We start from the raw sequence: 22124 nt of genomic DNA, 5'->3' as shown, positions 1-22124 counted from the left end.
TGGTGCTCCTTTTCCATCCCGTTCTGGAGGACGCTGTCCGTTGCATTCAAAATTCAAACTCAGACCTCTTTCGCCCCGCTTTCCCCTCGATCCTGGGTCCACGGCCGCGCCCAAGCTCGCAGGTGGTCGCCGGGGTTGGACAAGGTTGGCCTTCTTTTGCCCAAAGTGGTGATTACCTCAGTGCTGGTGAGGACGGATCCCCTTCTTTACGACCGCACTCTACCCCTAAACCCGGTCCTTCCAAAGGAGCTCGTTGCCTTTGTTTGTCTGGCCCACTCGCCAGAGGTATACTTGGGTTTTCACCCTGCACCGAGTCCAGCGAATCAAGCAACCCTCCCACCTCTCCCCCAGCTGTGCGCCACACCGAGCACCAGAACTCTAAGCCAAAGAGTGCTCCGCGCCAAATGCCGCAAGCTTTTGCCGACGCCGACGATGCTTTGGCGACGACTGCCCTAACCTTTGCTCGGGCAGTGGCTGCGGCTCCAACCTTTAACCACCCCCCTCTCCATCTCCCTCCCGTCCCCCTCCTTTAGATCTTTGGAGGCACTGCTTCCAGTGTTTAGCCCTCGACTACAAGATCGACCGCTGTCGGGATCCTATTCGCTGCCGGCGGTGCTGGTGTTTTGGGCACACTGAAAGGTATTGCAGATCCAAGGCACAGGCCTCGCGCCCTCCACCTCCCCCTCCTCTTCTTCTCCCTCTCTGTCTTTATCGCCTAACCCCACCGACTTGTGCAGCTCGGAGATGCAAACCTCCGCTTCCTCCGCTTGCCAGGTGAATAGTGGGGAGCATTCCTCGCCGGAGTTTGGACCTGCACCATCTTTCATCGCTGTCCCCCTTGCCTCTGGCTTGTCGTATGACCTGGATGCCCTGCCTCTACCTCAATCGCCCATGGGTCCTGCTGCCACTAGTTCTCCCACAGGTGTGACACCCCGGGTATTTTAAAAACATTAAAATGAGGAATTAAACAGGACATCATGCATAATAACCAAGATTAAATTAAAATAATGCATTTCTTGTATTTATGTATGCATGTGTGAGTATATGTGTGTATTCACAGAGTACCTCTTTATAGCTTTCAAATCAACACAAACCAGCCTCGCAAATAGGAGCACACTACTCATTTCACCTAACCTACAAAAACATATGTTGAGTCATGATGAAAATAGGACATTTCAAACAATGACAAGTCCTTCAAGTCCTAGCTTTTGAAATTTTAAATTTTCTTCCAAACCGTAACTCAGATGAAGTTTTGACTGAAACAAAAATTGAAATTTTTGAAAATGTTGTTTTGAGTTTTCACACAATCTTGTGAAAATTTGATTTGAAGCCGGCTGTCTCTCCTTTCTTCTCTCCTCCTCTCTCTCTTCCTTCCCTGCACTCGAGTGCGGAGCAGAGCCGAGCCCATCATGTCGCAGCTGCACGCGCGCCTGCTCGCTTCCTCAGCCAGGGCAGCGCAGCCATGTTGCATCGCCGCTGCTGCCACCGCGCTTGCACTGCCGCTGACGCTGTGCTCAGCGAGCACGCCACGCCCCGACGGCCGCTCGACGACACACGCACCCGGCGCGCGCACATCGCGACGCCCGCCCACGGCCGTCGAGCCCCCTATGCCCCTGCTACCGCGCCGAGCCAACCCATCATCCCGGCATCGCCTCCCCACGCCCGCCCGAGCCCCCTCCTCTCTTCCCCCTGCTTTCTTCCTCCCCGCGGCATGGCCGAGCCGCTGCCAAGCCATGCGCCGCCGAGCTCGCCCTCCACACCGAGCACCCACTCCCGCACCGCCCCGACCTCGACCAACCACCTAGGCGCTTTTGCTACCACCCACTCCACCTCTCCAAGCCACTAGGCAACCACCCAACCCACCAGCTTGCCGGGAACGCGGCTAGCCACGGCCGCCGCTCGCCATTGCCGCCGCTGAATGCCACCCCGCCATGGAGACCCCTCCTTCGCCCTCCTCGGCTCCAACTGACCTCGGGAACGGCTTCACCTCGCCCCAACGGAGCTCCCAAGCCCAACCACCTCCGCCCATGGCCGTCGGAGCGCCGTCGCCGCCGGCCAGACCCACCGCCGCCCCTTGCTTCACGCCGGCGAACCCCGTCCGGCCATCCCCACGAGCCCTGAGATCACCCACAGGTGCGCCTCGACGCCCTCTTCCTTTTCCCCCACCTACCCCACGCCGCCGGCTAGTTTCCTCGCCAGAATCCGGCCGCCCGACCCTCCCCTGTTCCAGGTCCGGCCAAGGGCCCGATTGCTTGGAAACAAAAACATCCAGGGGTCTAACTGCAAAGTTTCATTTTCTTTTTCCTTTATTTTCAAAAACAGCAAATTTGTAAAATCGATATAAATTTGTAGAAAAATCATAAAAACACAAACTCAAGTGTTCTGGAATCCTTGTGGCTAGATATACAACTTTTGTTACATGTACTTTTTCTTTTGCTGAATAGTTTTTGCTCTATTTAAAATACAAAGAAAATGTAGCCTTTATTGTATCTCAAGTTGTATCCATTGAATGTCTATCATTTATGGTCAGTATGTTACATGTTAAAAGGTTAGACTTGTGTAAAAGTTTGGTAGCTAGTTGACACTCCTAGCTATATATTTTATTTAGGACTTGATGTATGCCTAGGATAAATAGTTTTATCTATCCAATTTGTTCTGCTAAGATTGATGGATTCAAACTTTTACAGTACCTTTAGTTTGGTTCCTAGATTCTACAGAAAAGGTTTGAGAATTTTTAGTTAACCCCAACTGGACCAAATGATTTTTAGTAAGTAGAAATACATTAAATCAAGGAAAATAGTTCCTATGCCTGGAAAAACATAATATTTTGACCATAGGTCTATTATGTTTACCTAATTACTTTGTAAAAATTTGAGGCTCAGTATCTCAGTATAATAGTCTGTATAAATTAATCTTGATCTATGCCACTATATCTTGCTTTATTTTTCATGCCTTGTATGTTTCTCTTTTAAAGCTGAAAAATTCACAATAGGTTAATTATCAGATCCTCAACACTCAGTTAAAGTTTTGTTACTAGTACTCGTATGGTTTTGCCTGTACAATTTAATCTTGATTCTAGTAGTAGCAGCTTACGCTATTTTTAATGATTAATCTGCTTGATGAAAATTTTTGACAGTAGGTTTGTGTATAAGCAAAGTACTCTATATAAAAATCTCAGCACCAGAAACTATATTTAACAGCAGTTATGAATAATCCATGTTTATTCTTGAAAAATAGCTTTTATGAAAAGGCAAAACCCTCACTTATTCAATGTGAAATGGTTAATCTAGATAATACTCTATAAACGATTGCCCAAGGAGATGTAAATAAAATATTTTACAACTTTATAGTGAAGTAAATGATAACTTGTTATCATCACAACAGCTCATGCATGTGCATTTCATATAGATTCGACTACTCTCGCTGACGGTACGTACGATCTGGTGCCGGAGTCCGAGAGTGAGCAGCGTGAAGCTCAAATTAATCTAACTGAAGCTGCACAAGACCCGAACCAAAGTTCGGAAGAGCCCAAGGCTGACTACGCTCAGGAAGGCAAGCCCCGGAATATGACCTATTACTTTCAACTTTATGCAACTTATTGTTTCTATATACTTGTGCATTTAAGTTTACAGGAGTTGATTGAAACCTTAGTTGCATGATCCTAGGTACTTATGTTTGAACACTAGTAGGTTTAGGTCGCTAGACAGCTAAGCTAATGATTCGGTAGAACTCGAGTGACTTCCTGTCACTCGCGACCTTATAGGAGTTGAATGTATACTACATGCTGCAATCATAAGGTTCATGGGCGGAGCTATGGTACTTGTTGATGCACCGTCTGTTTAGTGAAAAATGTTAAGGCCGCAGTATGTGACAGTGGTGGTTAAGCGTTTGAACGTACTAACCACATGCCGAGAAATATGGTAATTAGTAAGTTTAAGTACCTGATCGGACCGACGAGTGGACTTTACTTTCACCCTCTTTGAACTGGTTCTCATGCGCGCGCATGCGGGTACAGAGTCTGTGTACTCTGTAGTCGAGGATGGTGACCCTGATCCACAACCCGGAAAAAAAAGGGGAAATGTTGCGTGGGGACTCGGTTCCCATGTGTGTGTTTAGGTCTGCCTGGCCAGGTTAACAAATTCGATTCAAATCGTCTGTTTCTCGCGGTTATTGAGACTGGTTAACCCTTTTGCCACATAGAGTAAGAAGTGGAACAATGATGATGATGAATATGGTTTAATGATGAAAAATAATTGTTTTCCACCATGTATGCTATTGGATAGATGCTCACTTAGAAGGGTTAATTGAACTAGAATTGAAGCTAAAATCGAAAATTAAAGATTTATTCTTAGTTGCTTTTCGGTGAAACAAACCAGTCCAGCCAAAAGCCTCGCATGTCTAGGTAGTGGGCTAAGTATACCCATAGTCGAGTAAGCCTTGCTGAGTATTAGTATATTCAGTCTTGTTTGTGGCTCAAATTTGTTTTCAGGTGATATGTTTGAAGATTAGATAGCTAGTTTGACTTGGCCGTGTACTTTACCTCCTGGTTGGTCGGTGGAGTGCGATCCGACTCCGGCCAACGATGATAATGCCGAGTGATATCATGTGCGGGCTTCATCATGACATCTTGTATCGTCGTTTAGAACTCGCTTTCTTTCCGCTGCAGTTGAACTCTGAACTACTTTCAATTTGAATTTCAAGTACCTTTCTGAGATTTCGAATTTGGTTTGTAATAATTAAGTTAATACTCTGTAATGTAATATATTTGTGAAATATTGTACTCTCTGGACTCACCTTCGCGTGGGTTGCATGTAAGCTTTGGATTTCGAATGCCGCTCAAGTGGTTTCATCGGGACTTTACCTGACTGGACTGTCGGATTACTCTGTTTGAAGTGTGTGTTAGCCGGAATTATTTTTATGGTGATGATTCGCACACTTAAACTGGATTAATTTGGAGGTTCCTCGCTCTGTCTACGGCTTCCCTTCTCCCCTCCCGTCTCCCGCCAGCTTCCACTCACTCGTCCACCCACCTTTCCTCTTCTGCCACGATCCCTGACGCTGAAGATCTCGAACCACCTGCTCGCCCTGATTATGTCAACTCTTACATGCCCCATGTTGACATGCCACATTTCGACCATCTCGCCTTTGCCTTCACTGAGCCCCCTGCTACCGCCCCGGCCCATGTGGTACGTCGCACACTGCAGACCCATGGCGTCAACCCACGTGTCCGGCTTGCTCCCTCCTCTCGCGGCTCACAGCTGCTGATCTTTGGGGATGTTCATGACCGCGAGAACACCATGATGCGAGCACCCCTCCCTTTCCTCGATCATACTATCATGCTCGAGCGACATAATGAAATAAACAATCGCTTCCTCTTCCAGCATGAAATTTGTGCTGCTCTTTCCATTGAAGATTACCCCTTGGAGCACTGGAACAGGGACCATATTATCCACTGTGTTGCCCCTTTCGCCAACCCCCACTACATTGATCCTATCTGCCTCTCTGGGATGGACTACTCTGCTGTGATCACAGTGGTCAAAGCTGAACAACTTGCCGACATTCCCCATCATGTCAACTTCAAAAACCATGACAGCTTTGGATCTGTTGGTCGGGTTTATGTGGTCCATGTGAAGGACATTGATGGTCCAGATTCTGATTCAGACCCTGACTCCGATGGAGATTCTGATGGGGAACTTGACGGGGGGGAGTCCGTCTCACTGAATGCTGATTCTCCTAACCCCTCCCCACCTCCAGCCTCGCACAACTCCCTCACACCACCTAACAATACCACCCCCTCCTTCCTTCAACAGCGCCCTAGTGGTGCTCCATCTGTTCAAGCTGCGCCTCTTCTCCATCGCCCCACTGCCGTTCAGGTTCTGCTTACTCCGGGCTAGGCGAACATCACGGTTCATGGCCGCGATGGGGATTCTGGTTCCTACCATGTCCCCTTGACTCCTTTCTCGCCACGTGGTGGCTCTCGTGGGCTTTATGTGGTCAACTTCGCTACTGCCTCCATGGGACTACTGCACGGGATCTCGACTGTTGGCCCTCAGCGTGCGACCATGCTCTCTACTTGGCCAATCTGCCGTGGTGCTCCTCTTCCTTTGGACCCGAGTGCTGCTGGGCTGGTCCGGCCTGCTACTGCTCTTATAGCCCATGATCCTGCTCCTGTTCTTCCTCCGGTTGGTCATGAGCCTCTGCTGCGGGCGCCGAGTTTCCTGAGCTGGCCCCTGAGATGATTTGCGACCCGCCGGCTCCCTTGCAGGCTCCTCCGATCCGCCGGTGATCGCTGATCCCGTTCCTCGACGGAGCCCGCGCCTCGCGGCGTCTGAAGCGCCTTGCTTTATCACTATGCTGGACAAAGCCACGGGACTCAAGAAGAGGAAGCTGGAGGGTAAACGCGCTCCTGCTTCTACCCCTGCCCACCCCTCTGCGCTCCCCACCGAGCTCCTCGAGACCATCCCAGCTGATATTGGTCACTTCTCTGTATCTGACCTCCGCCTCATGGGGGATGCCTGCGGAGTGCCTCAACAAGATCTGGACTTGCTTACTGACAGTGATCCGGTCTCTGAGCTGGATGAGGAGGACGCGCTTGGCGCGGCCTAAACGTCCCCATGATCTGCACTCCTACTTGCTTCTGCTTGCTTCGGCAGCGTGGTGCGCCGGCCCACCTTCATCCCTTCTTTGATGCTCGTCAGCCCTGGGCGTTTGACCTTCCGCCTGTTCGATAGTGTCCCTACAGGAACATCTCTTTTTTTGAAGCACAGAAGCTTCCTTTTGTAATCCTCTTGTACTCTTGTTTAGCGAATGTTTGTAAGCCGTCTGTTCGGCTAAGCTGCCTGCACTCGTTTGCTTCCAAGCGAGGCCTTTCTTCGTTCATTTTTCTTCTGGATGATAACCTCTGTGCTCATGAGTAATCGCCCACTTCGTACTCTGTTTTGGAATGTTCGTGGCCTAGGTCAAGCCGAGAAATGTTCCGAAATCAAGTGAACTCTTTCCTCTGTATCACCGATGCTAGTCTGCTTTCAAGAATCAAAACTATCTGATGTGTCCTCCTTTAAGAAAACTTCTTTCCTCTCTCCTTGCTTACATTCGCTGGTTTTTCTCCCCTCTGTGGGAGCCTCGGGTGGAATCATCACTGCTTGGGCTCAGTCTGACCTCGAATTGGTCAATCATTCTCTTGGGCTGTTCTCTCTCACGACCACCTTCCGAGCTACTGCCTCCGATCTCACCTTCACTATTACTAATGTTTATGGCCCCTGTGATGATGCCCTCAAACCTTCTTTCCTGGAAGAGCTGTCTGACATAGCTTCCAATTTAACGGGTGCCTGGGCCATAGTTGGCGACTTCAACCTAACTCGTTTCCCTGAAGACAAATCAAACACCAACTTTGATGCTCGTGAAGCTTTGTTTTTTAACGACTTTATCAATAATTCTGGCCTCATTGAACTACCCCTGCTGGACAGGCGCTTTACCTGGACCAATAACCAGTTCATCCCCACTCTGGTTCGCTTAGACCGAGCGCTTGTCAATACTTGCTGGAATACTCTCCTCCCTGACTCCTCTCTTAACTCCTTTTCCCGGACGACTTCCGATTATGTCCCTTCGGTGCTCACGGCTTCATCACAAATTCCACGACCTTCGATCTTCAGACTAAACAATAATTGGCTGTTAGTACCCTCCTTTACTTCGCTAGTCTCCAATAACTGGATGAGCGTGCACTCTCAACACAAACGCGCTCAGACCCCAGCCGCCTCGCTTTCCCTCAAGCTGAAGTGCATCAGATCTGCCGCCCGCTCCTGGGCCAAACTACAACGCCCTTTAGAGGTGCTCATTGCCAACTGCCAGTTGTTGATTTCCTTCCTTGACCTCCAAGAAGAGAAGCGTTCCCTAAGCAGACCGGAATTTTACCTACGCAAGCTAATCAAACTCTCCTCCTCTCGTTTCTGCGAACAACGTGCCGCTTACTGGAGGCAGCGGGGCAAAGTTCGGCAGTGCATTCTTGGTGATGAAAACACGGCCTATCACCATCAATGTGCAACTATTCGCCTCCAGAGTAATAAAATCAAATCCCTGTCCTGTGACGGAATCCCAGTGTTCAGCCACTCTGGGAAAGAACAAATTCTTCATGACTACTACTCCAGTTTGATTGGTATTTCAGAAATTTTCTCCTCTTCTTTTGACCTCTCTTCTCTCTTTCAATAGAACTCCCTTGATTCCTTCCAAGCTGATTCCCTAATCCGTCCTTTTGATGACTCTGAAGTCCGTCTAGCGCTTATTGGTATGAACTCTAACGCTAGCCCAGGCCCTGATGGCTTTGATCCCGCTTTCTTCCAAAAATTTTGGGACCTGACCAAACCAAACCATTTATCCTTCCTCCATGGTTTTCACTCGGGACAGTCTGACTTGGTGAGAGTGAATAAGTCCTTCATCATCCTTATCCCTAAAAAACTTGGAGCCAATCACGCCAAGGACTTTTGCCCAATAACCCTCCAAAACACTCTGACAAAAATCATCTCCAAAGCTCTAACTTCAAGGCTTCAACCTCTTATCCCAGCCCTGGTTCACGCCGATCAAACGGGCTTCATAAAAGGTCGTAGCATCTCTGAAAACTTCGTGTATGCGGCCGACATCATTCAAACTTGCCACAAAAGGAAAGCCCCTACCGTTGTCCTCAAACTTGACTTTCGCAAGGCCTTTGACTCTGTGAGCTAGTCGGCCTTGGACGCCGTTTTAGAGGCCAAGGGTTTTCCTATCAGTTGGAGACTTTGGGTGCAAGACCTCCTCTCTACTAGCCAATCTGCTGCCCTCCTCAATGGGAAACATAGAAAATGGATCCAATGCAGGAAGGGTTTAAGGCAGGGTGATCCCTTATCGCCCTACCTTTTCATCCTTTTAGCTGATACTCTTCAGCGACTTTTACTTAAAGCTTCCAGTGACGGTGATCTTCAGCACCCCCTATCAGCAAACCTCCCCTGCCCGGTCCTCCAATATGCCGATGACACGTTGATTATACTTAAAGGGGAAACTGCACAACTTCAGCTTCTAAAGGATATCCTCGTCTCCTTCTCTGCCTTCTCTGGCCTACACATTAACTTTGATAAAAGTACTTTTCTCCCAATGCACATCAGTGAGGAAGTAGCGACCCATATGGCTTCCATTCTTGGATGCTCGATCTCTTCCTTCCCACAACCTTATCTTGGGTTACCCCTATCTCCTTCAAAAGTCCGTATTTCAGACCTTCAACCCCTCCTTGATCGTTTTGACTCTTACTTTGCGGGCTGGCCTGGGCGACTCCTGAGTCAAGGAGGTCGGGAAGTCTTAGTGCAAGCTGTCGAGTCAAACTTCTCTATCTATGCAATGTGCTCCCTTCTACTTCCCAAAGGCGCCATAGATGTGATTGATGCAAAACGGCGTGCTTTCTTGTGGACTGGTGACAAATCTTGCTCTGGTGGCCATTGTAAGGCGCCTTGGGATCTTGTGTGCATCCCTAAAGATAAAGGCGGTCTTGGAATCAAAGACCTACACATTCAAAATCGTTGTCTGTTACAAAAATTCCTCTCCAAACTACATGAACCTCCTTCAGCTCCGTGGCAATTCTGGTTCCTATCTAAATATGGCTAGAACGATACTAGAGATCTCGGTGACTCGCGTCGTAGTGATACCCCTGTTTGGCAGGCTATCCTGGACGGTCTCCAAAATTTTTGAGATATCACCATGTTAGATAAGGTCGTTTGTAACTTGTTACTTAAGTTGTACTTGAGTATAGATCATTGGTTAGCTGTAGAGTTGTTTAGATTTGGTAGGATTTGTTGTAACAACAACCAACGGCTGACCAACAGATCTTGTGATGTAAATCCACGTGAGGGGATCTTCCTCACTCTATATAACACGAAGCCGCTGGCCAGCGTGAGGTACGGCGTTCCCATCTACAACTTCCGCACCTCCGATTCTTAACATGGTAATCAGAGCCACAAACTAAACACCAACCATCTCCTGCCATGGCTTCCTCCTCCACCGCCATCATCAACCCTCTGGTGGGGATCGCCATTACGGAGAAGCTAGGCAAGTCCAACCACGCAATGTGGAAGGCGCAGATCCTCGCCGCCGTCCGCGGGTCGCGCCTGGTGGGGCATCTCACCGGAACCTCACCAGCTCCTGCCGAAGAGGTCAACGGCAAGGACAACGCCGGCAAGGATACCCTTGTTCCCAATCCGGCGTTTGAAGAATGGTACTCCAGGGACCAGCAAGTGCTGAGTTTCGTCCTGGGGTCCCTAGGGCGTGAAGTGCTCGCTCAAGCTGCTGCACAAGACACCGCAGCAAATCTGTGGGCTGCGATTGAAGCGATGTATGCGTCGCAGAATAGGGCGAGAGTCGTGAACACACGGCTCGCGCTCGCCACCGCACAGAAGGGGAATCAAACCATCACCGAGTACGTTGGCAAGATGCGTACTCTAGGTGATGAGATGGCAGCTGCAGGAAGGCCAGTTGAAGATGATGATCTCCTGACGTACATCCTCACCGGCCTCGACGTGGAGTTCAATCCGGTCGTCACCTCCCTCCTAGCAAGGAAGGAACCGGTAACTGTAAGTGAAGCATATTCTCAGCTTCTTGCTTTTGAAACTCGTATGGAGATTATGGGCAGTGGCCACTCTGGATCTTCGGCCAACATGGCCAATCGAGGAGGTCATGGAGGCTTTGGTCGTGGTCACGACAATTCTAGCTGCCGCCGTGGTCAAGGACGAGGACGGGGGCGCAACCTCGGCTACACCAACAACTCCAACCAGCGCCAGAACAACAATGGAGGAGGTGCTGGTCGTGGCAACCAGGGCCGTGGCAACTCAAGCAACTCCAAGCCGGTGTGCCAAGTCTGCCTCAAAGCCGGTCACACTGCGGACAGGTGTTGGCACAGGTTTGAGGAGGACTATGTCCCTGAAGAAAGGCACGCCGGTGCAGCCATGAACTCCTACACCGTCAACAACAGTTGGTACACCGACACTGGTGCGACCGATCACATCACAGGAGAACTTGACAAGCTGGCCGTCCGTGAGAAGTACAATGGTACTGATCAGATCCACGCCGCTAATGGTGCAGGTATGAACATTAGACATATTGGTCAATCTACTATTCGTACCCTAGATAAAACCCTTGAACTTCGAGATATCTTGCATGTGCCATCCACTACAAAGAATCTAATTTCAGTTCATCGTTTTGCATCTGATAACAATGTGTATCTTGAGTTTCACCCTGATTTCTTTCTCATTAAGGATCGGGACACGAGGAGCACTCTTCTTAGGGGGCCATGTCGAAGAGGGATGTACCCTCTCCCTTCTGCACTAGCATCCAAGCAAGCTTGTAGTGTCAATAAAGTGCCACTTGATAGATGACATCATTGTTTAGGACATCCTTCTTTTCGCATTGTTGAGAGAGTTCTTAGAGATCATAAACTTCCATGTTCTTTTGATTTGAATAAAGATGCTGTGTGTGTGATGCGTGCCAAAGAGCCAAGAGTCATCAACTTCCTTACCCCACATCAATAAGTGTCTCCTCTCATCCTCTTGAGCTTATTTTTTCTGATGTTTGGGGGGCTGCACCTGAATCGGCTGGTAGATACAAATACTATGTGAGCTTCATAGATGATTATAGTAAGTTCACATAGATATATCTTTTAAAATATAAATTTGAGGTCTTTGAGAAATTTCGAGATTTCCAAAATCTAGTTGAGAGATCTTTTAACCGTAAGATTATTGCTGTTCAGACGGATTGGGGAGGTGAATATGAAAAGCTAAACCCTTTTTTTTACAAAGATTGGGATCTCTCATCTAGTCTCCTGTCCCCATGCACATCAACAGAATGGATCTGCTGAAAGGAAGCATAGACACATCGTGGAAGTAGGCCTATCTTTGCTGGCACACGCACATATGCCTCTAAAATTTTGGGATGAAGCTTTCCTTGCTGCCACCTTTCTCATAAATAGAACTCCTAGTAAAGTTATTAATTTTGAAACACCCCTTGAGCGCCTATATCATACCAAGCCAGATTATGCATCCCTAAGAGTCTTTGGTTGTGCGTGTTGGCCAAACCTACGCCCCTACAACAAACACAAACTTGCTTTTCGATCCAAAGAGTGTGCCTTTCTTGGTTATAGTAATCTCCACAAGGGATTTAAGTGCCTAGATATTCCTACCGGCCGGATATATATCTCACGTGATGTCACGTTTGATGAGAATGTCTTTCCGTTCTCCAAATTGCACGAGAATGCAGGGGCTCGTCTTAGAGCTGAAATCCTTCTTTTACCTTCCTCTTTGCGCAATCCTTCATCCAGGGACGAATTGGTAGATGACCATAGGTCTAATGGTGCAATCACTAATACTTTCTGTGAAGAAACAGGAGATTTACAGGCTGAAGCATCAAATAACAGCACAGGCACGGAATCCGGAGCTAATCTGCCCTTTATTCCTCGACAATCTGCCCCGGGATCGCTGCCTCCAAGTGCAGCAGCAAGCGCTGCAGGCGCATCTACCTCTGCAACCGCGGCATGTCCTCCGCACCACTCAGTGGACAGCGCGTGGCAGCCTCCCGTCGTCGCCTCACCAGATTCTCCGCCTCGCCAACCCGTGACTACCATGCAAGTGTCGGCGCCAGGGGGGTAGCGACTGACGCCGCGACGACACCGACGACACCTGCGTCGGCAGGATCTCCTGCCCCTGGATCCTCTACATTGCAGCCTGCACCATCACCTGCACGCCCTCGCACAAGACTTCTGGGTGGCATCCGGAAGCTAAAGGTATACACTGATGGCCATGTTCGTTATGGATTTTTTGCATCTACTGGAGAACCACGTAATGTAGAAGAGGCGTTAGCTAGCAAACATTGGAAAGAAGCTATGGATATAGAGTATGTTGCCTTAATGAAAAATAAGACATGGCACTTGGTTCCACCGAGGAAGGGTATCAACATTATAGATTGTAAATGGGTTTTTAAAACTAAGCTCAAGGTAGATGGGTCCCTGGATAAATACAAGGGTCGGTTGGTAGCAAAGGGCTACAAGCAAAGGTACGGAATAGATTATGAGGATACCTTTAGTCCGGTTGTGAAAATGTCTACAATCCGAATTATTTTGTCCATTGCTGTCTCAAAGGGATGGAGTATGAGACAACTTGATGTGCAAAATGCCTTTCTTCATGGGGTTTTGGATGAGGAGGTGTACATGAGACAACCTCCGGGATATGTAGACAAGACAAGACCAAATTTTGTGTGCAAACTTGACAAAGCTCTGTATGGGTTAAAACAGGCGCCAAGAGCGTGGTATGCCAGACTTAGCACCAAATTAATTGCACTTGGTTTTCATACATCTAAAGCAGATACTTCTCTCTTCTATTTTAACAAGGGGTCAGTTACAGTATTTGTGTTGGTTTATGTTGATGATAATATAGTTGTCAGTTCGACTCTTGAAGCTACTACAGGTTTGCTGCATGACCTAAAGAAAGATTTTGCCCTCAAGGACTTAGGTGAGCTGCATTATTTTCTTGGCATGGAAGTAACCAAGGTACGTGATGGTATAGTTCTGTCACAAGATAAATATGCATCTGATTTACTTAAGAGAGTAAACATGTCAAGCTGCAAACCTGTTTCCACGCCTATTTCAACCAGTGAGAAGTTATTTGCTTTTATAGGAACTCCTTTGGGTCCAAATGATGCTACAAACTATAGAAGTGTTGTTGGTGCTCTCCAATATTTGACTCTCACAAGACCTGATATATCATTTGCTGTTAATAAAGTGTGTCAGTTCCTTCATGCCCCAACTGAAGTGCATTGGTTTGCAGTCAAAAGGATACTAAGGTACGTGAGGGCAAATACAAGGATAGGATTAGAGATAAGCCGGTGTAACTCTTTGCTAGTCAGTGGTTTTTCAGATGCCGATTGGGCAGGCTCTCTTGATGACAGGAGGTCTACAGGAGGGTTTGCGATTTTCCTTGGGTCAAATCTGATTTCCTGGAGTGCACGAAAACAGGCCACTGTATCCAGGTCGAGTACAGAGGCAGAATACAAGGCTGTTGCAAATGCAATGGCAGAAAAAATGTGGGTTCAGATCCTGTTGAAAGAGATTGGTATACGAGTACCTAAGGCTGCTAAATTGTGGTGTGATAATTTGGGAGCCAAGTATTTATCTTCCAATCCAGTGTTTCATGCTAGAACTAAACACATTGAGGTTGACTATCATTTTGTCAGAGAACGAGTCATGAGGAATTTATTGCACATAGATTTTGTACCTACAGGTGATCAAGTAGCAGATGGTTTTACTAAACCCATCACTGTTCGGCAGTTGGAAAATTTCAAGCACAGTCTCAACCTTAGACAGGTGTGATTGAGGAGGGGTGTTAGATAAGGTCGTTTGTAACTTGTTACTTAAGTTGTACTTGAGTATAGATCATTGGTCAGCTGTAGAGTTGTTTAGATTTGGTAGGTTTTGTTGTAACAACAACCAACGGCTGACCAACATATCTTGTGATGTAAATCCACGTGAGGGGATCTTCCTCACTCTATATAACACGAAGCCGCCGGCCAGCGTGAGGTACGGCGTTCCCATCTACAACTTCCGCACCTCTGATTCTTAACACACCACAGTTTCTATTGGTAGTGGCTCTACTACCTCCTTTGGTCTGATCTTTGGCTTGGTGACTGCACCCTGGAACAACGCTTCCCAGCCTTGTTCTCACACTCCCTGCGCAAGGATATTTCTGTAACCACTGTCTTCTCTGCGAACAGCCCCTTGCTACATCTGCGCAATCACCTCTCTACTGTTGCAGCCTCTGAACTTATCGGTCCTGATTGATCTGCCTGCCCCAGACTCGCGTTTGATCAGAGGCTCTCCCAAACTTTGTTTCTCCACTGCTACCAGCTACTCTTTGGCCTTCAGCCACCTTAATGATGATCCTTTCCCATCTTGCATCTGGCACAACTTGGCTCCATCACGCTGCAAATCTTTTCTGTGGTTGACCCACCACCATAAACTTTACACTCATCTTTGGTTGCGCTCTCGCAGAGCGAACAACACGGGCTACTGCCACTTCTGTGGTTCTCCTGAAAATGTAACTCACCTCTTCCTTCACTGTGCCCGTGCTCAGAGTTTCTGGTCGCGCTTGGGTGTGTCGTCCATCTCCATCACAAATATAGAGCTCCTTTGGAACCTCTCTCTCCCGGGACCAACTTTGCCTAACCAAAAAGCATGCTCAACCATTTTCACCTGCTTGCTGTGGAATATTTGGAAATGCAGGAACTCCAAGGTCTTCAACCAGATTGATGATTCAGACGGGGACATCTTAAGGCGCTGTGCGGCTGACCTTCTCTTGTGGGCGAACAGAACTTCTTCATCCTTGTTAAAGTTCAGCTTAGATAGTTGGAGTTCTTTTCTTTTATTGATGTAATTATCCCCTTCCAGGTTTCCTTTTACTTTCAACTTCAGTGTACACCTCCCCCCTCTAACCTACTTCTTTCTTTCTTTTCTCTCTGACCGACGGGTCTTTGTATTGAGTTTTTGTTCTTCAACAGAGGTTCAACTTGTGTGGAATGTAAGGGGCCTCAATTCCAGGGCACATCGCAATGTTGTTCGTGAATTGGTCGCTCAGGAGAACATCTCCATGTTATCTTTACAAGTGACTAAGCTTGATGTGTGCCCGCATAGTTTAATTCTGGAGATATGTGGGGCTGGCTTTGATTATTTTTATCTGCCTGCAACTAACACTTGTGGAGGTATTATTCTTGCATGGAGGAGCAACACATGGACTGTAACCAACCCAATCTTAAAGTCGCATAGCTTAATGGCTAAAGTTACCATGCTGCAGAATGATGAGACATGGTGGGTTACGTCTGTTTATGGACCACAAACCGATCAGGACAAAATCATCTTTTTGGACGAACTCAGGGGTGTGCGTTCCTCTTGCACTGGCGTTTGGTTAATCTGGGGTGACTTTAACCTCATCTATCGTGCCGAGGATACAAATAATTCCCGCCTCAACAGACGTATGATGAACCGGTTCCGGCAGTTCATCGAGGAAGCGGAGCTCCAGGAGCTCTTTCTTAAAGGGAGGCGCTACACTTGGTCCAATGAACGGGACAGTCCGACGTTGGAGCGGCTTGACTGGGTATTTACCTATGAAGATTGGCTTCTCGCCTTCCCTAATCATGAGTTATCTGCGCTTGCATCCGAATGTTCAGATCATGCGCCACTCCTTCTCAGAACTGACTGCTCGCTTCCACACTGTCTGTGTTTCTATTTTGAGAATTTTGCCCCTACGGGCTTTCTAGTGTCTATTTGAGTCTAGGGGTAGTTTAGTCTTTTGGGTTGAGAGTTGTTGGGGTTAAAAAACCCCCTCACCCCCCCTCTCTCTCTCTCTCCCGCTCCTTCTTTTCCCCTGGCGCAAGAAACTGCCGCTCCTCTCCCTGGGCCGAGCACCCGTCTCCTCCCTGTCCCTCTCCTCTTCTCTCTAGAATTAGGGATTTTTAACCATGGATTTGTGAAGACTTTGTACTGAGATTCATCGGGAAAGGAGGCCCAATCCTCCTTGTGCCCTCCGGGGTTTTGAATTCAACTCAATCTAGTACGATTTGTGCTTTGTTTCGGATGAATTCGATTTTCCTTCAACGAATCTTGAGCACGAGATGACGAGTGGTTTTCTGAGAATCGAGTGACTCTTTGTAGTGATTCTAAGACATCTAACCTAGTGCTAATTCCCCTGGAATCACGAGTTCGCTCGAATCGAAGTTCTTGGCGTTCTAAAGAAAACCCCCGTTTTAGCTCGAAATTCTTCGATTCCTCCCAAACCATGGAGTGATTCGTCGATTCCTTCCGTGGACATGTTCACGAGTCCTTTATGATCATGCCTGCAAAATTTGAGCTCCTTTGGACTTGATTTGACCCTCCAATCTTCAAAGATTCCAAAGGATGCAGGCTGAAAAGAGTTTCTGGACTCCGTTCTTCCTAGCACCAGATGAACCGACGCTTTGAAGTTGTACACGTCGGTTCAACCGGTGAGTAGGTTTTTCAACTGTTAGGGTTTTGCCTCTTGGCCCATTGCACCGACGTATAGGATTTTCGTAGCGTCGGTTTAACCGGCGTTCACAACGTCCATTTTGGGGTCTCTCTGGACAACTGCACCGGCGTTGGGTTTTGATTTTGTCGGTTTAACCAGTGCATTGTTTTTCTCGTGCTGACGGTTTAGTCTCATCGGATGAACCGACGTGAACAAATTTGATCACGTCGGATCAACCGGTGAGTTATACCGTGCTGGTTCTTGTGTTGTTTTCTCGTGTTTGCTTCCGTACTTGTTCACACTTGTTCCTAGGGCTGTTTTATGTCGGTGTAGCTCCTCTATAGCTACTCTGCACTTTACCTAGGACTCTTGGGTTAGGTGCGTACTTGGGATCAAAGGCTGAACTTTTGTTTGCAAGAATATTTTATCGGCTCCCATTCACCCCTCCCCCTCTGGTCACCAGTTTGGGTCCCTCAATTGGTATCAAAGCCTGGTTGAGGTTTTCAGTATCTTAACCGGTTCGAAAACTACTTGGCGACAATGGCGAGTCTTGGTAAGATCCCAGTGTTTTCCGGCGAGAACTATGCTTATTGGAAGGTTCGCATGCGTGCCTTCTTGCAAAGCATTGGAGCCGAGGTCTGGTATATCACCAAGAACCAGGCATACGAGGTGCTTGCTGTTTGGACCTCTCCTCTTCAGGTGTCCGAGCACGAAGCTAACGCCAAGGCTGTCAATGCCTTGTTCGCTGGCGTATCTCATGCGGAGTTCTCACGCGTCCAGGGTTTTTAGGAAGCCCACAAGGTTTGGACGTGCCTTGAGAAGTACCACGAGGGCACACCTCAGGTTAAGGCCAGGCTTTTCGAGACTCACCGGCGTGAATATGAGAACTTCCCACAGGGGTCGGGTGAGAGTATTGGCGACATGTTCAGTCGGTTTCAATCGATTGGGAACTAAGTCAATGCTAACAGATCTGCTGATACCCTTGACTACACAGAGCATGAGAAGTCTCTCAAGTTACTCTACGCACTTGACCGCTCTGTGTGGGATCTCAAGGTGAACACGATCATCGAGTCTGCAGGATATGAGACTCTGACCATGAATGAGCTTTTCAGCAAGCTCAAGGCCACGGAGGTGGATAACCAGACACGAGCCAAGCTCAATGGTGCCCCTCCTTCCAAGAGTATCGCTCTTGTGACTGGCCCAGGAGGATCAAGCTCTAACGCTAACTCCGCTCTTGGTTTTTCTCTTGCCTCTTTACCTTCTGTTACAGATGAGCAGCTAGAGACACTGGGCGATGACGACTTGTGCCTCCTCATCAACAAGTTTCAGCGTGTCTACCACAACAGGCAGACGAAGAAGAACCCCGGGTGCTACCACTGCGGCAATCTGAACCACTTCATCGCCGACTGCCCCAAGAAGTCCGGCGGTGGCCAGAACAACAACTTCGCCTACTACCGCCACCGCGACCGCGATGAGGGAGGCTCCAACAAAGAGCATCGGTGCCACATGCACCGCAGTCGTGACCGGGGAGGACGCTTCGACAACGAGTCGTTCAAGAAGCGCTTCCAGTACAAGGCCAAGAAGCGGGAGAAGGCTTTCCTGGCACAGCTCAGCGATCTCGACAAGAGCTCCGACACACGACGACGACAAGGAGAAGAAGAAGCGGGACAAGGATGCCACTGGCTTCATCGGCCTTTCCTTGGCGGCCGGTCGGCGCAAGGGTTTCTGCACCAAGGCGGGTGAGGCCAATGGTGCTCGTTCGTCTCCAGGTGGACATGCTACACCGACACACGATGGCTCTTCTCCTGGATCCGAGAGTGATTCAGAGGTAAACTCCACGATTGACCTGCTTGATACGGAGGTTAGGGAGTTGTACGCCGCTCTCGACAATCAGAAGAGGCTGCTTAAGGAAGCAGCTAGAGAGCGTAGAAAGCTTAGGCCTGAGCTGGCTTGCGCTAGAGAGAAATCTGGTGAGGATGAGTGCGCTGGCTGCATATCTCACATGAATGATCTTGTTGCTCTCCGTGCGAAGCATGATGAGAACGTCGTGAACTTAGATGTTGCTAAGACTTCGCTTGCTGATGTGTCTCACGAGCTAGCCAAGGTCAAGCATGAGCTTGAACTTGTCAAGGACGCCTCCATACTAAGTGATGTGCTTGAATGCGATGAGTGTCCCATCTTTAAGTCTGATCTAGCTTCTTTGCAGTCTAAGTTTGCCACTGTTGTTTGTGAGCTAGAGGAGTTTAGATCTAGGCCTGTTCTGCTTGGTGCCTGTAAGCTTTGTCCCACGCTTAGGTCGGAGTTAGATGAGAAGAACGCCTTGATTAAGTCTTTAGGGAAGACTAAGGTCGGGGAGTCTAGCCCACGTATTGATTGTCATGTTTGCCCTGGTTTGATCTCTGATTTGGATAATCTTGCGGTAGAGAAAGCCAACTTGGAGAATGAGAATACCTATCTTAGGGCGATTCTGAGTTGGGTTTCTAGCAGTGAGCCACAGTTGGGCATGATGATCAAGAAGTTTAAGCGTGGTGATGGTTTTGGGGTCGGTTACACATACACGAAGTCAGACTTCAACAAGCTATATGGTAAGATCGGCAAGGCTGTTGGAGCTCCAAGTGCTCTAAACACTGCTAGCACGAGCACACATCCTTCGCTTGTTGACCCCGTGGATGGTGTGCTTAAAGAACCATCGAAAGCACCTCCACAGAAGCAGGGTTGGGTTCCAAAGCCCAATGAGCTAAGGAATCCCCTCGATACGCTCCCTGTTTCCACAGTCCAGGTTGCCCAGAAGAAGGGGGCTGCTCCTCCCCGTCCGCAGGCGAGGCCTCCACCTCCCAAGAGAGAGGTGAGCTACCACTGCGAGTACTGTGACAGAGAGGGTCACTTGGAGGAGTTTTGCTTCAGGAGGAAGCGGGCTGTGAGGCATGAGCAGGAGAGACGTAACTCGGACATGTACTCTGCTCGGGTGCATGGTCCTCCTCGGCGTGGTGGTAGGAAGATGCTAGGGCGCACCGTGTAGTGGAGGACAGGGAGACGGTGGTGTTTACCATGCTCCAGCGGGTGGTCGCTTTGCTGGTCGTGCTCCTGGTCGTCCTCAGTACGGCTATGGACCACACGACCGAGGCTTTGAAGGAGGTTACGATGCACCACGTTTTCCTCATGATGGTGGTCGTCAGCCTCGCGGTAGACGGGACAGGGGACACGCTTTTGATCTTGCTAACACTTCTGTAGAGCAAATGGCTCGACACTGGTTTGCTTCTCACTTTGCTAGTTGAGACATTTGCTCACCCTTTGTCTCACTACTGATGTGCAGGTTGGAGGCTTGGAGAACAGGTGGATCATGGACTCCGGTTGTTCGCGCCATATGACCGGGAATGACAAATGGTTCTCCATCCTCACCCCAACGCGCCACAAAGAATACATCATATTTGGGGATAATGGTAAGGGTAAGGTATGTGGTGTTGGCACTGTTAGAGTTTTTAATCGCTTTATCCTGAGAGAAGTTGCTTCGGTTTCGAACCTTGGGTTCAATTTGCTCTCTGTTTCGCAACTTCTTGATGAGGGGTTTGAAGTTCGCTTCAAGGAGGGTTGTTATCGTATTTTGGATTCCAGAGGAGATTTGGTTTGCCGGATTTTACCTCGCGATCGGGTTTTCTTGACTGACTTCTCTGTAACTTCTCTTGGCCCTTCTCGTTGCTTGTTGGCTGGTCCTTCTTCCGATCTGTGGAAGTGGCATAGGAGACTTGGACATTTGAGCTTTGATTTGTTGTCGAGACTTAGCTCACTTGGCCTAATATAAGGATTGCCCAAATTGAAGTTTGAAAAGGACCTTGTTTGCCATCCATGTCGTCACGGGAAGATGATTGCTACTTCTCATCCGCCTGTTAATCAGGTGATGACCACTCACCCTGGAGAGTTGCTACACATGGACACAGTTGGTCCTTCTAGGGTGATGTCAGTTGGTGGGAAGTGGTACGTTCTTGTGATCGTGGACGATTTTTCTCGCTATTCTTGGGTCTTTTTCATGAGAACCAAGGATGAGGCTTTCGAGTTTGTTTGAGACTTGATCTTGAGGTTGAAAAACGAGCTACCCCAGGCCATGAGAGCAATTCGCAGTGATAATGGCATAGAATTAAAAAACGCTCGTTTTGACACCTTTTGCTGTGATCAAGTTCTTGAACACCAGTACTCTTCTCCCTACACTCCACAGCAGAATGGAGTTGTAAAACGGAAGAATCGGACGCTGGTTGAGATGGCGAGGACGATGCGCGATGAGCATAGGACTCTTCGAAAGTACTGGGCTGAGGCGGTTAATACCGCTTGCTATGTGTCCAATCGTATTTTCCTGTGTGCTTTCATGCACAAGACTTCTTATGAGTTGCGATTTAGACGCCAGCCCCATGTTGACCATCTCAGAATTTTCGGTTGCCGGTGTTTTGTGCTGAAAGAAGGAAATCTTGATAAGTTTGAGTCTCGCTCATCTGACGGCATTTTTCTCGGTTATGCATCTCATTCCAGAGCATACCGTGTGTTGCTTATTGATTCTAACATCGTCAGAGAGACTTGTGAAGTCACTTTCGATGAGACTGCACCGTGCAATGGTTCTGTCTTTGAAGTTGCAGGAGATGATGAGCTCGGCACCTCCATCTTTGAAGATGAGGAGGAAGAAGCTACGGAGGGTGATGCTGAGGCTACCACGCATGCTGTGGACCAAGCAGCATCCGCCACGAGCTCGGACGATGACGACGGCCCCGATCCAACTACATCTACTTCACGGGGGCCGATCGAGCAGGTGACTCAGCCTTCCCCAGCTGCTCCTGAGGAGGCACCAGCTTTGGTTGAGGAGGAGGCGACTTCGACAAGGGAAGCACCGCGACACATTCAGCGTCGTCATCCACCTCAACAAATGCTAGGTGACCTCAACGAGCGAGTCACACGGTCCAAGGTAATAAGTATCGCTGGCTTTGCTCATTCAGCGTTTGTCGCCTCTTTTGAGCCCAAAGATATTGGACACGCTCTTTCTGATTCTAATTGGGTCAATGCCATGCATGAGGAACTTGAAAATTTTGAAAGAAACCAAGTTTGGGTTTT

The 22124-nt window shown here is 48.5% G+C and overlaps 1 non-coding gene across 1 annotated transcript; it reads left to right on the top strand.

The window, feature by feature from the left end:
• The first annotated feature begins 10484 nt into the window (after nucleotides 1-10484).
• On the top strand, nucleotides 10485-10623 carry LOC120705317. Its single transcript, XR_005687904.1, has one exon. It is a non-coding gene; the product is annotated as a small nucleolar RNA Z247 (small nucleolar RNA).
• The last annotated feature ends 11501 nt before the right edge of the window (nucleotides 10624-22124 follow it).

Source organism: Panicum virgatum, chromosome 4K, assembly GCF_016808335.1.
Source record: "Panicum virgatum strain AP13 chromosome 4K, P.virgatum_v5, whole genome shotgun sequence".
NCBI classification, from domain to species: Eukaryota; Viridiplantae; Streptophyta; class Magnoliopsida; order Poales; family Poaceae; genus Panicum; species Panicum virgatum.
This window is presented reverse-complemented; position numbering and strand designations above follow the sequence as displayed.